Below are 13,066 nucleotides of genomic sequence, written 5' to 3'. Positions count from 1 at the left end.
TCTTCATTAAATATAGTCTTCATTCAGGTCTCAAAATGTTTTTTGCCTGGATGAAGGCAACAGCCATTTGATTAGCTTCTTGTCTTCCTCCTCACTTCTGCCTGAATGACATGTTGGAATTAGAAATCTGATTATGGTTTCCCTGTGATTTTAAGGGGAAAAAAATCTAAGTGGGTGATGCAGGCAAAGTCATTTGCTGTATGGGCTCACTGTCACTGTCCTGACTCTTGACCATGCCCTTTCCATGGCCAGACACTTCTGCTGCTTCAAGGACCTTGCCTTCCTTGATGTATCCTCTGCCTCTCTGACCACTCCCTCCTTCTGTGGACTTGAACATGCTGTGCTGCTTCTCTGAGCTCTGGATCTGTGAAGTGGGACTCAAGTACTGGCTAATGATGAAGGCTTTGAAATCCTTAGGTTAACTTTTGTTTCATGAAAGATGAACAATACATCAGTGGAATTATTATTATAATTATTATCCTCTTATAGTAGCTCATTTTGCAACTTATTATCCTTATTGTAGCTTCCAGCTCCAATGTGGGCTCTTCTGCGAGGCTGTTTGTGTCCCACACAGAACAGCGGGCTCTTTCTTAGAGCTTTGTTCAAAGTTGACGTAGGGCCCTGTCCATTACCCCTATGTTTTTCGTGCCTATTTATGTGTTAGTCTTGCCCACCAGACTCCAACTCCTTGAGGGCGAGAACCGAGCTTTACCTTTTGATCTCTCTACCACTTGTGCCAGCAAAAGGCCTGTCCCGGGGCAGGTGCTCAGTGACTGTGAACTGAATGAACTGTTTTCACTTTCAGGTAGAAAGAACATTCATTAAAAAGTCAAAGGAAGGAAAGGGCCAGAATGTGTGGGCTTGTTTAGTCTGCTCTGCCCGATGGACCGGGCACACCCACATGCTCACCATTCCCCTGTGAGGTCGTGCTTTGGCAAATGTCAGAAGGTTATGTGGCATCCTGCCTCCCTTATCTCTGCCAGTGGGTGTGATGCAGCTAGGGAAGCCTCCACGCCCCTTATCCAAATAGACTGGCCAGCTCTAGCTGTAGGGAGTGCTTACAAAACAAATTCAGCACTTGTCCCCGAGAAGTCTTGGAGGTAAATAAAATAATTCAAGCTCATCAAAAGGGCCTGGCCAACACATTCACATATACAGAGAGGTGGCCTGAAGAAGGAAGGATTTCAGAACAGGGGAGATCAGCTGGTAAAACTTAACCTTTCTGAGCTTCATTGTATATCTTGACACAGGCAAAACAGGGAATGAGAATTTCTATCTCACATGCTGAGGCAATGGTAAAATGAACCAGAGAAGAGACGTCTTTTGTCACCTCTGAAGCACTCTTGATGCTTTATATGTGCTTTATAAATGGCGATGCCCATTCACATCAACTCTGGGGGAAGGGAGTTATCGTTCATGTTGGATGTTTTCCTTTGCCCCACTAGATCTAGTCCCACCAGTCCTGATCTGGACATAGGAGACTGATCTCCAAGTACACAATGGCTCCCACTCGTTTGTCTAATGTTACTACACAACACCAGCAGACAATCAGAGGGCAAAAGGAGAATGAGTTATAGGCATTTATTTCTTTGGTCCAGTCCATGTTGCTGGAGTATGGGCTGGCTGAAACTTCTTCACAATCATAGCTCCCTCCCGAAGGCCCTAATCCTGAGGTTCCTGGTACAGTTCCCCGGGGAAGGTAATGGCTCCTTGTTATTGCTGGATGCTCTCTGCCACAGATGCTTCGCTGTGTCATCTTGGTTTTCCTTGATGGTGTCCATACAGATATCAGTCCACTCTTTAACTTGGGTTCGCCCATTTCATCTATGTGTATCATCAGTTTTCTGGTAGGACCTTGCCTATCATAACCCCCAATTGGTGGATAGATTAGATATCTAGATCAAAAATCACATGATCAGAAACTGGCACAATTTAATTTTGAACCCGGGTCTTCTGATACCTGTTTTCATGGTTTTAAGATGGTTTTAAGACTTAATGATGATGATATAGTTGAGGCCTCAGATGGTCTAAGATTTAAATGACAGGGTTCAAATCCTGGTTCTAGAATGAGCTAGTCAGTTGACTGTAGTCAAATGGCTTTACATTCATTATCTTCTACTTTCTTTTTTTTTCCTGAAAAAAGTGTGAGTAAGGATATCACCTGTTCTGTTCATCTACCAGATCATATTTGTCTCAAATATACAGGATTCTGTCTGAAAGTTGGAGAATGTTTATTGGTTTTAGCAGTCCAGATAATGTTTAATAACCAATTCTAATAATAATAGGTTAAAGCTACTGAATATCTAATATGTCAGGGACTGAACTCTTCTAATAATAAATAATGATAACCATGATGATGATGATGATGATGATGATGATGATGATAGCATATAACATTTGTTGAATATTTTATTAGTCAATTTGTGCTCTCATAACAAACTACCATAGACTGGATGGCTTAAATAATAGAAACTTATTTCCCCAAAATTATGGAAATTGAAAGTCTAAGATCAAAGTGCCAGCAGGGTTAGGTTCTGGTAAGCACTCTTTCTTTAGGTTGAAGGTGACCTCCTTCATTTGAGTCTTTACATACACTGTCCTTAGTGTGCACTCTCAGAGTGGAAAAAGGGAATAAACTATGACATCTCATCTTCTAGGGACCCTAATCCTCTTACTTTAAGTTCCCATCCTTATGACCTCATTTAGCTTTAGTTTCTTCCTTAGAGGTCCTACCTCCAAGTACAGCTACTCTGAAATTAAGGCTTCAAAACATGAGCTTGGAGGGGGCACAAATATTCAGTTGATAACAAGTATTACCTATATCAGGGTTTGAGTTAAGCACTTTATATGCATTATTTCATTTAGTTCTTAGTATACTAAGTATATAAGTTTGGGATTATCCAAATTCAGAAATTAAGAAGCACATTAAAGATAGTAATTTGCTTAAGATCACATAGCTAGTAAGTTTTAGAGCTAGGATTTCAAAACACATGACCTAATTCCCAAAATATCCCCTCTAATCACTGCAACAACTTTTATGACAAGTATATCATGAGTAATGTACAGAGCTAATGTGTCAAGAGGTTAAGTGTTTTACACATTGTTATTTAGTTAATAGATGAAAAATGGAGTTTTTGAACTTAGGTTGCTGATTTCAAATTCCATTCTTTTTTTTAAATAATAAAAATAGCTTTATTGAGGCAAAATTGAAGTACAATAAAATTCACATATTTGAGGTATGCAATTTCATCAGTTTTGACAGGCATGTAACCAATACAATCAATATAAAAAGCATTTCCACTACTTTTTTTATTCATATAGACTGTGTGTTTCCTACATGATTTGTTACATTAGAAATCAACCACCTTAAGATATAAAGAACCTTATTACCACATGTCAACTACTTCAGAATGAAATGGCACACTTATAAATATCTCAAAGGTCAAGAAAGAAAGTATAAGAAAAGCAAATAAAAAGTGCTTAGAACTAAGTGATAATATAAGCTTAAAATATCAGAATCTCTGAGATGAAACTGTACTCAGATGAACATTTATAACTTAAAATACTTCTATCAGAAAGAAGCTAGATTAACAATCAAATTATTTTCAAACTAGGTAGTAGGAAGGAAAAATAAGAGTAGGAGCAGAAATATATGAAACAGAGAAGAAATGATACAACTAAAAGTTGATAAAATGAAACAATTCTAATCAAGAAAAAGCAATAACACAAATAATTAATATCAATGGAAAGGGAGCTATCAAAATAACCCTATAGATGTTAAAAATATATTAAGGTAATATTACAATTGTATGCCAATGTATGTGACAGCTTACATAACATGGTCTATATTAGAGAAGGATCCATGTGCTGCTGAGAAGAAAGTGTATTCAGTCATTGACGGATGAAATATTCTATATGTGTCCATCAAGTCTAAATTGTCAATTGTGTTTTTTTAGTTATATAGCTTCTTTATTTAGTTTTTGTTTGGAGGCCATATCCAGTGGTGACAGAGGCATGTTAAAGTTGAGCAGTATTATTATGTAGTGGTCTATTTGATTCTTGAAACTGAGAAGGGTTTGTTTGATGTATATAGATGCTCCATGGTTTGGGGCATAAATATCTATGATTGTTATGTTTTGTTGATGCATTGTTCCCTTAAGCAGTTTGAAATGTCCTTCTTTGTCCCTTCTGATTAACTTTGACTTGAAGTCCACTTTATCTGATATGAGAATAGAAACCCCTGCTTGTTTATGCAATCCATGTGAGTGATATTTTTTTTTCCCATCCTTTTACCTTCAGTCTGTGGATATCTTGGAGAGAGCATATTGTGGGGTCTTGTTTTTCAATCTAATCTGCCAGTCTATGTCTTTTGTTGAGAGTTTACATCATTGATGTTCAAAGTTGTTGTTATTATTATTTTGGTACCAGGGAATTGAACTCAGGGGCATTCAACTACTGAGCCACATTCATAGCCCTACTTTATATTGTATTTAGAGACAGAGTCTCACTGAGTTGTTTAGTGCCTCACTTTTGCTGAGGCTGGCTTTGTATTCTGGATTCTCCTGCCTCAGCATCCCAAGCTGCTGGGATTACAGATGTGTGCCACTGCGCCTGGATGATTTTACTTCTTATACTATCCTTTAATTTGCAAGTCAGTTTAACTATGTACATTCTAAACTCCTTCTCTGACATTTCTTCCATGGAAGTGTCAATGGATTCTGTTGTTGGAATACCTTGGTTTGTTTGTGGTGATTTGTTCCCTTGCTTTTTCGTGTTGTTTTGTGTGTCTACCCATCTAACAGTGTGGATCTGAGGCCATAGACTATCTATCTTGTGGACTTATAGTGTCCATCAAGGTTTCCTGTACCTCACTTGCTGAGAAGCTGCCTGTCTGCTTTCTTGGTTTCTCTCCACAGAGAAGCCAGGGAATTGACCTCCTCTATTCTTCCATCTTGGGAGAGAGCTGCAATGTTCTTGATCTCTAAACTCTCCATACTCAGACACTCCTCAGGTCTCCTAAGAATGTGGGTTCCTTTAATTCCCTATCCCTCCACTTCATCTCAAAGCCCTAGAAAAAGAAGAGCAAAACAACAGCAAATGAAGTGGAAGGCAAGAAATAATTAAAATCAGAGCTGAAATCAATGAAATTGAAATAAAAGAAACAATTGAAAAAATTGACAGAACTAAAAGTTGGTTCTTTGAAAAAATAAACCAGATGGACAGACCCTTAGCCATGCTAACGAAGAGAAGAAGAGAGATTACTAGCATATTACTAGCAAATTACTAGCATACGGGATGAAAAAGGCAATATCACAACAGACACTACAGAAATACAGAAGATAATTAGAAATTATTTTGAAACCTTATACTCCAATAAAATAGAAGATAGTGAAGGCATCGATAAATTTCTTAAGTCATATGGTCTGCAGAGATTGAGTCAGGAGGATACACACAACTTAAACAGACAAATATCAAGTGAGGAAATAGAAGAAGCCATCAAAAGACTACCAATCAAAGTTCATTCTTATACATAGTTTTTCATACTCATTTATTTGTTGGTTCTAAAACGGGACTCTCAGTTTCATTTTCCCATTTGCACTGTACAAGAATCCTTTCTTGGACTATCCTTTCAGTTATGCCCATTTTACAGATGAAAAACTTAGTTTCAGAAACCAAGTACCTTGTTATTTGTTATACTTGCTTATATCCATTTTTTAATTCTTACATCCAATTGTGAAAGGCATTGATTCAATCATCCATATTTGCATTCAGACAACCTTGCATGCAATTTCTCATTTTTTTCAGTATTAATTAAACATTTACTCTTAGCGGCCAACAAACATATTCTGTAGGGCCAGATAATAAATATCTTAGGCCTTCAGGCCATATAGTTTGGGTTGCGTCTACTCAGTGCTGTCATTGTAGTACAAAAGCAGCCCCAGATAATATATAAAGACCAGGAGTGGCATTTTTTTTTTCAATAAAACTTTGTTTACAAGAGTGTTATTTCATGGACTGTGGCTCATGGACTCATGTACTGTATGCCAAAAATAATGTCAGGTCCATGAGACAAGATGATCTCAAGATGCTCACAAACAGCCCTGTGGGAAAGAAATGAACAAATGAGATGAAATTGTTCTGGTGCTCTGATACAAGTCTCTGCAGAGTTCAGTTAGGATACAGAAGAAATAATAGGAAATTCCTGAGGTGTGACAAGGAAGAGGGGTAAAAGTTTCCTGAAGAGGCAGTGAGAAATTAAGCTTGAGGCAGTTTTCTGGGGAATTGGAAAGCCAAGGAATTTGGACCTATCCTTTAAGCTATGGAGAACCATGTTAGTGGATGGACATAAAACACGTAGGCTTTGGTTTAATTGCTGATTTGCCCATTTAGTAGTTGTGTGACAAGTAACATGAATCTTCCAAAATCTTTTTTTCTCCCAAATCATCAAGCTTTCCTGTTGTGAAGCACAAATCAGGCAATAAATATAAAGAATTTAGCATGATACCTAATGGTCAACAAATACTTATCAAATGGCAGAAATACTGGTTGGGTTTTAGAAAGATGACTCTGACATGATGAATGTATGAGAATCCTAAAGGCAGGGAAACCAATTAGAAAATGCTGGCAGCCATCCATAAGAAGAACAGGGAAAACCTGGACTTAGGCAGAGGCAGGGAAGACGGAGAAAAGTGATTTAGACAGGACTCAACAGCTAGTTCAATGTTAGAGTGAGGGATGGAAAGAGGAATTACCGCAAGTGTGTTAGGTATCTGGTGCAGCCACTCATCAGATTAAGGAGCACAGGAGAAAAGCCATATTTGAGGTGAGGGTACTGAATCCCATTTGGACATATTAGTTAGGTGGAAATGTCCAGTAACTGGGTGATTGCACAGTTTAGGTCAGAATTGGATTTTTTTTTTAGTTATTAATTCTTCCTAGGTGATTTTATATGCCCTAGAAATTTCCTGTTGCTGATTCTTTCACTGATGGTGATTCCCAAATCCTCTTCAGAGAAAGGCTGAGATGAAGAGGCTAATGATTAATACATATTTAACATACATTCAGAGGACCCAAAGTATGTCAGAGGACCCAGCAAGAACTTAGGTCTCAGAAGCCAAGAAAGGAGAGAATTACAAGAAGAGGAAGTCAGACCATTAGTGAAATACAGCAAAGTGGCCAGTCAAGTTAGTAATTGGTAACTTTAACCCAGTTAGATTCAGTAGAGCAGTGGAGGGCACTAGAGTTCATGGGTGAGAGAGTGGGAATGGGGAAGTGAAGGTGGTGATTATAGGGTTCTCTTTCAATGAACCTGATTGGAGGAAAAAGGAAAATGAGCCCAGATGCTAGAAAAAGACACAGGGGTGGCATTCCCTTCACCTGCAAAGAGATTAACTCTCCAGGGAAGACGGATTCTCCAGAGGTGAGGCCTGGCTGGGAGAAGAAGGGTTTAACTTAAATAGAAGGGTGTCCACTGGTCTGGTACAGGACCCCAGGGAGGGAAGACAGGATTCAGATGGAGATGTTAAAGTTTGTGGTTTAGCGAGGATAGTTTTTGAGGGCCTACCTAATGGTCTCACTTTTTTTTTTCCTAAAGTGTTAATTTATGTGCCAAGGGAAGAAGGAGCAGTAATTAGGCAAGTGTCTTGAACACGGATTTGGAATATTTGCTCTGGCAAAAGGCCCAACTGAATTTGGAAATCATCAATTCCTAGTGGAACCTATCCATTCCATTGTATCACTTCTTTCAACACTGCTTAGCGAAGGAGAAGAGGAGGGGACAGAGAGTTCCTCTACAAGGCTGAGGAGTTGAGTGAGAATACTAGGAAGGACAAGAGTTGGGGAGGATGAGACACTGGGAATAAAGTTAAGAAATGTGATGGATGATGAAATGCTAGAGGAAAGAGAAGAAAGTAAAGGCAGGAGCAACTGATAATGAAAATAATAGATAAAGGATCAAAGAAATAGAAGGTCCTGATAAGATAAAAAATGATGTGTGAGAGACATAAGAAAGGAAAACTAGGTTGATAGGAAGCTCCGGTCAGAGATTTGTATATTATAATTTAAGATGTCTGAGGTAGAACATTTCCCTTTAATGATAAACTCCAAGACGTAGCCATAAAACATACTATTACATTGGGGCTGTAGGAGAGAGACAAGGAAATTTGAAGTGATAATAATAATAATAATAATAATAATAATAATAATAATAATAATAATAAGTTTTATCTGTGTGATAGTTTGCAGATTGCAAAGCATTTTTACAACCATTATCTCACTTGACCTCATCCTATGATGTAAATAGGGCAGAAATGAACTCAATTACTATCTTAGTTTACACGTGGAACAACGGAGTCTTGTAGAGGTTCAGCATCTTAACAGGCTGATGCAGTGATGGGAATTCTACCTGAGATGAACTCACTAGTTTCTGGACCAAAAGTGAAACAAATCCATTTTTTTCCCCACTGATTCAGACACTTCATTGCTATGATCTAGATGAGATTGGGTTGGCAAAAAACGACATGCCACCCACTGCTCCCTAGAAAAGATTGTAGACTCAGGGTCAGGATCCCAAGCAAAACATTCTTTACCTGCTCAGTCACACCTGGTAGTTTCACAGTGATAAGGTGATCATATTCCCTGACTCTCTCATTGGCAGCAAGCTCTTGGAAGTCCTGCTTTTCATTATGACTGTGGGCTGGAGCCTCCACAGAGCTCCCTGGGGCTCGTGGCCTGGGTGAAGATGGATGGAGATCAGATCCAGCAGCTGTGGGTAGAGGAGGGTCCAGGAAACAGGCGTGGAGCTAGGTAATTCATCCAAATGGCATAAAGGAGGTGGGATCTGGGGAGATGGAGGCCTCCCAAACAGGGTAAGGGGGAGCTGCCTTTCCAATCTCAGCTCAGATTTCTTCTTTGCCTCTTTTGCTTCACTCTGGCCTATTCTAGTCCCAACCTAGGTGTCAGATTCCATCTCAACCCCTGGTTGTGGGATGGTGCCTAAACCTGATCCTACAACTTGGCCTTATAAAAGTTGTTAACTCCTTCCCTTCTTCCCCTTTTCTAGTTCTATTTATCAGGAAATGACACTTGAGTTAAATCACTGTGGTGTTTAAAAGTACTGAACTGGATTCTACTCTATTTTTTATGCTATTTAATTCTGTGCACTTGTCTATGCCACTTTCTTTTTCTTGTCTCATTTTTTTCTCATCTGTGGAATTAGATGGTTGAACTAACCATAATTGGAAAATAGCTTTCTTTATAAGCACTAGTTCAAGACCATGAGTAGTGTCTTCTTGGGTTCGGTATTGAGAGAATTTGGAGGAAGGTTGAGGCTCAGGAGATCTAGTTCTTCCCCTTGAGTGTAGAACCGTGTTTCTTGACCTGTACTGTGCACCTTAGTTACCTAGAGAGCTTGTTGAAACCCAGGTGCATGGAGCTTGAGAATGTGCATTACCAAGTCCCCCAGTGAGGCTGATGCCATTGGTTCAGAACCACTGCTGTACTATTAAATTCACCGTGTTTATCACCTTGTGGAAGCACCTGACTGGCAAGCTGATCATGAAAGAGAAGCACATGGGCATGTGAGATGCTGGGCTCAGACTAGACAGCCTGTGTGCCCTCGGTCCAGTGTGTGGCTTCATAGGTAATGGAAATAATACCAGCATCTTGACATAGTGTGTGTGTGTGTGTGTGTGTGTGTGTGGGTGGGTGGGTGGGTGTATGAAAAGTAAATGAAGAGTGGGTCAAGGGATCTTATCACCAATAAGGGGAACCATGCAAGAGTTATAGTTAGAGAATTATAATAAATACGTCTAGCCTTCCTTTCATGGAAGTCCAGTCATCTTAGAGTTAGAAGAAAGGAAACAATACTCTTTAATCAAAACTCAAAGAAAGTAAGGGGAACTCCAAACAGTTTTTCACAGATGAATATTAAAAAAATTTTTTTGTTCTAATTTTGAAAGACAAAGCTCTTTAAGTTGAAGGACTCATATGGGCCATCTGGAGTTTTGTGGAGGTCTCTGGAGGCTGTTAAAATAGGGAACCTAATATGAGGAGTAGGGAATATAGAATGATCAACTTGGCAATATAACAGATGCCTCATTTCACAGAGCCTAAAAATAAAATTCTTCCTCATATTCTGAAAATGCCATATTTTTGATTATCAAGAAACTCTATCCTGCTTTATGTGAGCCACATAATTAATAATATGTAATGGCTGCATATTTGGTTGAGCAGATATGTTATTGAAACTTTTAATACACATAGGGTATTGGCACTATGGAACCAGGGGCAAAATGAAGGAACTGCCAATCTACATCTAAACCTTCAGGACTGTAGGGTTTTCCAAGGTGGAGGAGATGGGTACTTAGGAATGAGACCCATCATTGGGTGTTTGTGTATCATGGCCACAGGACCATAGACATTCCCAGCTGGGAAGGACCTACAGATCAGCTTGTCCAGTCCCTTCTTACACATTCATTGCTGGATCAACCCAACAGTCTTTGACACCTGAAATGTATCACATAACAGTCCCCTAAAATAGAAAAAAATATTTTCACTAATAGATATAAAACACATAATTATGATGACAAGAACAGACAGGCAGATAATGAAAAAAATTAATTAAATTTGCTATATATTACATTGCTAGTAAAAAATGAAAATGAATATTATACTGTAAATAAAAATATTAGACCTCAATTTGCACCCTTTGCCACTACTTTAAAATTGAAATGCAAATAAATGCTCCAAGTGGTCCCATAGAATTATGGAATGGAATTAATTCACATTTTATGTTTTTATCTTTATAATCACAGTATTATTATTGCTAATCATTGATCCAAAATTCAATTCAGAGATTGGAGACATGAATGTCACCCAGGAGAGATTCAATTATCCCATTAGGAAACTACACTGGAAATGAACACATAGCTAAGTTTGCATGAGTTGGGACCAGCCGCATGATTGGAAGTTCTCTGAATTTACCTCCTTCTAGAACACAATTTTTATTAAAGGATGACTAAGAAAAACTGCTAATTTCAACATCATTAACAATAATGGCAATAATTATTGTTTTTATAATTTATTTTTTACAGTAATTTTTAAATTTGTTCGAATGAGTTATACATGACAGTAGAATGTACTTTGACACACCATGCATAAATGGAGTATAACTTCTCATTCTTCTGGTTGTACTTGATGTAGGGTCACATCATTCATTCATAGGGTAATAATGTATGATTCATTCTACTATCCTTCCTGCCCCCATACTCCCTCTGCTCCCTTCATTCCCCTCTGCCCAAACCAAAGTAACTTTATTCTTCCCTAGTCACCCCCTTATTGTGAATTAGCATTTGCATATCAGAGAAAACATTCAGCCTTTGGTTTTTTGGGGATTGGCTTATTTCACTTAGCATGATTATTTAGAGTTAGAAAAGTTTGGGGTTTTTTAGAGGACCTTTTTTTATCATTGACATTGATTAGAGTTGTTGGCACATGTGAGTAACTAAAAACAGACTTTGGTTTGGTGGTTTTTATTTTTGTCTTTCAGCTGTCTACATACAAGGGTCCCCTTCATCCATATACCCAGGGGCAGACCACTCCTTCGCCCCAACCTTTGTCTCCACAGTTTAAAAGCGCTTCATTTCCACTCTTATGCTGATTTCTCCATACATCCTCTTGGTAAGTGTATTGTTACTACTCACAGATGAGTAACCTAGGGTGAGGGAAGTTGAAGTCACTTGTCTAATCTCATAAAAATTACTATAAGTAATAAATAAGAATTATAGCATAATATTAATTATGAAATAGATTCATGCTGAGGCCTTATAGTATGCTAACACCCCATGCTAACTATGGCTTTCTGTATTCAAGCTTAATTTAACTCTATAAGGACAAGATGGGTAATAACATATTGTTGATGAGAAAGCCAAGACGGATGGAACTGAACTATTGGATGGGCTCCAGGGTCAGCCCTCAACCACTTGGCCTTGTTCCTAACATTTCAACTCATATCTGTCAATAAACACTGGGCTTCTTCTGTGACCCCATTCCCCTGCCATGATTGGATACATCGTTGTGACAACAGAAGCTGGCTAGGTAAACTTTCTGATTTGTTGTTGGTTTACTCTGTTTTGTTTTACTTTCACCTAGCACCTGTGAATGGTGAGGTTAAGAATTGCAAGCAGGGACTAGGGGAGGTAAAAACTTTCTCAGAAATTTGTTACTCCTTAATTAGTTAAATAATTGATCAACTAGCATCAATTTAAGATATGCTATACCAGGCACTGTGCTTAGACTTTTGGGAGAAGGAGGGCATCCAAAAACATAGGAGAAGATTATTGTTTTAAAACACCATCTGGTTAGCCACTGGCATGGCTTTCCTTGATATCTCACCGTAGAGGACAAGGGTAAAATCTGACAGTATTGAAATGTCAGAATGCCACCCAACTTTTAGCCTGAAATTTAGAAACAAATCAATGTACAACCTTAGAAATATGTCTCTTCTATTTGCTTTTGAAACCACAGGTCTTAGAACTGTGGCTGGGGAGGGTGACAAAGGCTGACTTTATACTCTAGGATGTTGAAGGAGCCCTGGTAGCAATGCTTTCTGGGAGCCAAAATTCCCCTGTTCTCTCTGTGGCTACTGCACCAGAATGAGAGCATGGGTGTAGGGAGAAGTCCCATTTCCACTTTGTTTGCACTACACCTGGCCTGGAGCCAGAATTGATCAATTTTTCTCTTTAGATATCAATAGTAACAAGGTAATCCCACCAGCACCAGAGAAGACAGAGAAAGCCACAGGGCCAACAGACTCGCCACTGACCAATGCCAACAGAAATTCTGTTTAGGATTTGAAAGCCCACCAACATGGGTTCATATTCTGATTCTGCTACTTACCTTTCTAAATCTTAGTTTTTATGAGAAGGATAACATTTTTAATAATCCCTATTGTTAATCAGGGGAAGAATAATAATAGTACTGACTTCATTGGGGTTAGGAATATTAAATGTGAAGCTTAAAATTGTAAGATATATCTAGAGTTTTCTACCTAAAACCCCGAGGGCCA

This window comes from Marmota monax, unplaced genomic scaffold, assembly GCF_021218885.2.
Source record: "Marmota monax isolate L192 unplaced genomic scaffold, Marmota_monax_Labrador192_F-V1.1 WCK01_AAM20220418_F8-fsc00023, whole genome shotgun sequence".
In the NCBI taxonomy this organism is placed as follows: Eukaryota; Metazoa; Chordata; class Mammalia; order Rodentia; family Sciuridae; genus Marmota; species Marmota monax.
The sequence above is the reverse complement of the archived record's forward strand: the minus strand, read 5'-3'. Positions refer to the sequence as shown.